This window comes from Manis pentadactyla, chromosome 4 (genome assembly GCF_030020395.1).
Source record: "Manis pentadactyla isolate mManPen7 chromosome 4, mManPen7.hap1, whole genome shotgun sequence".
NCBI lineage: Eukaryota > Metazoa > Chordata > Mammalia > Pholidota > Manidae > Manis > Manis pentadactyla.
Window position 1 is genome coordinate 184,299,950 of NC_080022.1, and position 5,492 is coordinate 184,305,441.

Genomic DNA, 5,492 nt, shown 5'->3' on the forward strand with positions numbered 1-5,492 from the left:
CGCTGCCTTTATAGGGTTCACAAAACCCGCCCCTGCACCGCTGGCACTGGCCGGTTCAAACGGCTCTTTTCATTCGTATTGGTTCCCTAGAGTGCCAAGCATCGTAAGCCCTCATGACGGGCTGCGGCAGCCCCTCCTCAGCCTAACCCCGCCCCTTTCCTGGTTGGGGTAGGTCTAGAGAATTTCCCCCTCCACCACCCCAAAATCTCGGCAATGATTGGACAGTGGACGAATCGGCCCCGCGCTGGGTACCAGCGAGCAGAAGTTGGGCTCGCTATCACTATAAGTTACCTGACAGAAGGAATAGCTTGCTCTGGGCGAGTTGGAACCCATAAGTCAAAGGCAGACGTCTTTCACTTATTTGCCTCACTCATGGGGCAACTGTAAAGAGCATGCTCCTTAAGGAACAAAAATTACTGCTCCAAATTGACATTTATTAAATACCTACCGTGTGTCCTGTTTGGAAACTTGACAGTCCCAAAGCAGCAGCAACATGAGTCAGCAACAGAGAACACGCCAAGATGATCCTTAAAACAACTAGGAATTCTTTATATTTTGATGTTACTATTTAGCTGTAGTGGGTGGGTAGCATGCACTAGACTAAAATAATAATCTTTCCAATTTGAGAGCCTGGTCAACGCCCGACGGTGGGGAATGGTCCCATCGCTTGCTACCAAGACTATAGGAGCAGCCCAGACCTCTGCAGCTGTTCATAACCCTTAAGTCATGACTCTTCCATCTGTCTGGGTAAATCTATCCCTGCAACAAATGCAGATACACTTGGAGGGCTCAGGAATGACTGTTTACAACATCCTAATAGGAAAGTCTTGGGCAGATGAGTGGAGGCCTTCCCATGTCCTGCATGTTTCCTTAAGGACCTCTTTTTCAGTATTTCCATAAAAATTGAACTACATTCCCCTTTGTGTAGCATCCTCCTTCTAGGTCTCCTTTCAGTTAAAGTTTGTGTTCTTGGTTAACCATTGTCCCAAGCTTTCATGAAAAGCCGGAGGTAAGTTCTCTTCTAGAAGGCATGGATGTCTTCATGTGCTTATTACCACAAAAGCATGAGGCAGGCACACCACTTGTTTTGGTTAAAATCCCACTCTTAAAAGACTGAGTCTAAATTTCCAAAACCTTAAAACAAGAGAACCTTCAAACTAATCTAGCAGTGAACATTCATGCCCTCCTCAAAAACCGTATCATTACGCACTAGGAGGTTAAGAGTGCTAGCTCATGCTTTCCTGGGAGAAATTTAAGTTTATGAGCACTAATTTCTTCATTTATAAAATGAGAATTAAACAATATCTAGACTGCTGAGAGGACTGATGAGGTAATAGATAAAGTGCTTGGCTTAACAGAAGTCATTGAAGTGACAGCCATTTTTACTATCAGACTTACTTGGACAGTAATCACATACCTTCTGACATCTAAAATTGTTTTTTGTATGTTAAAATGAGGTTTGGACTCAACTAATAGGGGGCTTTTTGGTCGAAACTTATGAATTTATACTTGCCTTACTCCCTCCACACCCGTAGAGTCTACAAGACAGGTTGGTGTAGCAAGAGCACTGCACTAGAAATCAAAAGGCCTAGGTTCTGGTTCTGCGCCCTTCTAATGTGGGACTCTTCTAGGTCATTTATACCTTTGAGCCATTTCCTTATCTGCAAAATGGGGTTAAGAGCACCTAACCTGAGTTTCTGTGAGGGCTGAACAAGATCATTTTAAGCATGTTGTGTTTGGTAAAGCTTTGAGGTACCCCACCTGGCTGCAAATCAGAATAACCCATGAGCTTTTGAGGTATACAAATGAATATTGGGCCCCACTGGAACTCTACAGAATTGGAATTTCTGGGGGTAGAGTCATGATTAAGTTAAACTGGTAAATTCTGAGATACAGCTTAGGTGAGAACATTTGCCTCAAAGATAAGGAACCAGTCCTAGGAAAACCCTTTTAACCTAATCTGATTAAGAGTAAATTCATGTAAAAAACATCTGATTAAGGCCTTTTTGACACATTCATTGTATTTTAAAGTAAAATTGCCAGAAACTTCGAGAATAACTGACCCTTTATTTACTTGTTTTTGTACTGTAACAGTTTTGACTAATATCTCTGTACTCCACTTTCTGTTGCAAGATGGAGATTTGGGATAAAACAAGTATGATATGTAGGCTCTACTATAATTAGATTTTTGCTTCAGACGACTAGATTAGTTAAAAATGAGACACTAATAAAATTACATTTCGTCCACAAGATCAATACAGATCAGGATCAAAAGACACAAAAGGATGGGGCAATTCAAACATCTACTTTTAAAATCATGAAGGCCCATCATTTCAAGAGTAATTTTAAATAATGGCTGAAAATCATTGATATTTTAAATACATATTGAGGGCTATCAATACAAACTTTGTTCCAAATTCTCAGGTTAACCTAAAAATCAAAACAGAAGACAGATGGAAATCTTATAGGGAATAACCTAACAGCTATTTCATGATCTATATAGCTGTTTTCAAACTTTTATGAAGCATAACCCACATATGTAAAAGATTAACAACAGAGCATCTGTGATTGAAACTAGGCAGAGGGTCCCAAATGCTGGCTCTACCTCCCTGCCCTTTTGCTGGCCTTTCTCTGTCCTCTTTTTGCACAACCCCAAGGTTCTGTAAGATGCAATCTTAAAACCAATGCCCTATATATCAAACTAAAAAGCTTCTGTACAGCAAAGGAAGGACACCATCAGTAGAAAAAGGCATCCTACAGTATGGGAGAATATATTCATAAATGACATATCCATTAAGGGGTTGATATCCAAATATAAAGAGCTCATGTGCCTCAACAAACAAAAAGCAAATAAGCCAATTAAAATATGGGCAGAGGAGCTATCTGAACAGACACTTCTCCAAAGAAGAAATTCAGATGGCCAATAAACACATGAAAAGATGCTCCACATTGCTAATCATCAGGGAAATGCAAATTAAAACCACAATGAGATATAACCTCAGACCAGTCAGGATGGCCACCATCCAAAAGACAAACAACAACAAATATTGGCAAGGATGTGGAGAAAGGGTAACCCTCCTACACTGCTGGTGGGAATGTAAATTAGTTCAACCACTGTGGAAAGCAGTATGGAGGTTCCTCAAAAAACTCAAAATAGAAATACCATTTGACCCAGGAATTCCACTCCTAGGAATTTACCCTAAGAATGCAGGAGCCCAGTTTGAAAAAGACATATGCACCCCTATGTTTATCGCAGCACTATTTATAATAGCCAAGAAATGGAAGCAACCTAAGTGTCCATCAGTAGATGAATGGATAAAGAAGATGTGGTACATATACACAATGGAATACTATTCAGCCATTAAGAAGAAAACAAATCCTACCATTTGTAACATGGATGGAGCTAGAGGGTATTATGCTCAGTGAAATAAGCCAGGCGGAGAAAGACAAGTACCAAATCATTTCAGTCATCTGTGGCATCTAAGAACAAAACAAAAACTGAAGGAACAAAACAGCAGCAGACTCACAGAACCCAAGAATGGACTAAGTTACCAAAGGGAAAGGGACTGGGGAGGGTGGGTGCGAAGGGAGGGATAAGGAGAAAAAGGGGCATTACAATTAGCACACATAATGTAGGGGGCAGGGCACGGGGAAGGCAGTATAGCACAGAGAAGACTAGTGACTCTATAGCATTTTACTACACTGATGGACAGTGACTGTAATGGGGTATGTGGAGGGACTTGATAATGGGGGGAATCTAGTAACCACAATGTTGCTCATGTGATTGTACATTGATACCAAAAAGAAAAAACCAATGCCCTATACATGTGTCCATTTTCACCTTTTTAAATAGTTAAGGGGAGAATGAATTGCCCATGTTCTTCATAATTTCTTTCTTTTAGCACTAAGTGCTCTTCTTCAGTTTCCCTTAGTCCCATACTGCCACTTCCCTACTATATTCAAAGTACAAGTCCTCCATTTGTAATTCAATTTAGAAAGCTTAATCATCAGCATTTCCAGGTTTTTGTAAGCCCAATATTCTCAGAATTTTCTCAAAACACAACCTATTGTTCTGAAGCAGGTGGCAAGAAATCATAATTTTAAAGATGACAGAAAATGTTTAAAGCCCTAATAATTTTCCTTTAACATGGACAGGAATCCTCTTTTTTAGATTTTTTCTGAGTGTGTTGAAGAGTTGTATGGAAGAATGCAATGTACTATTTAATCAGAATAATCGGGACGTTGCTCTTTACCACTTGTGCCTAAAGTAAATTTTAACCAAATTTTAACAAAAAGGCACTAATATAGCATGTATCTCTTGGCCCTAAAGCATCCGTTTTTGCTTTGAATGTAACTTGCTTTTCCACTGGGCAAAATATTCTGAATCCCCCATAATTTCAACCTGTCCCAATTTTTTTAAATGCCAGAGGAAAAAGGCAATATTCATGGCATTATTATTGGGTTTTATTCTATGTTGAGTCTGCAATTGGGTTTGAACCAATCTCTTAGATCAAGGTCTTTCAGTGTGATCCAATACACACATACTAGGTTGAGGTATATGAAACTGCAGACATCTTTTTGACCTACAAGGGTAACAACTGCTTATGTTCAACCATAGTTGAATACAAACTCTTGTATTTTCTATTCCTTCTATTTCATTATCAAAAGAAGATGCTGGTCATGTGCTTTGGAACTTGGCCAAGTAACAATGAATGGCCCACTGGCAAGTATTTATTTCAAGCTTCTCAATCCCAGTATTAGAGTGCTCCATAAGCATACCACTTATGTATGACTTAGCCACACATATTTACATTCTACATCCATCTCTCCTAAGGCCAAATTTAGTATGCATCTGTCCATTCTTTTCTTAGCTGTATCCTCACACACAGAAAAAGGAAGATCACAGCCACTAAGGGAGACAACCCAAGGAGTTTAAGAACTCATTTGCCATTAAACAAATAAACCGAGAGGTCTCAAATATGGAAAATGACTTGATTGTGTCTTGCTTTCTTTATTTAAAGTTAAGGTAAACAAAATAGTAGAGACACCCTCCTAAGGTCTAAGGGACCTCACGTCCCTTTTAATCTCTCTCAGTTGTAGAGAGGGAAGAGAGATTCACATCTCCCCATTATTCCCTCCTCCTAAGAGCTGAGTAAGATTGGTTTGTCTGTCCTCTTTCCCCAATTCAGTGCTACTATTTCTATTTAATAAACAAGCGAACACTCCCCTAATCCATGTGCCCTGCTCTTCTAGAGCTGAATTTAGCCTTCTTTGCAAAAGTAATTACTAAAACTACAAACATCAAGTAATTTAAAATGAAATACCCAGGAAAATGTGTGCAAATTCTCCCCTTAATATTTCAAATTCTGTAACTTATGGCAGTTAGCCACATAATATGCCCTAAAAATATGAACTGCAAAGAATTATGATAATTTTTGAACTTTAAAACTGTTTCAACAAAGGTCCCAATGGTATAGCAAATCCTAAAATGA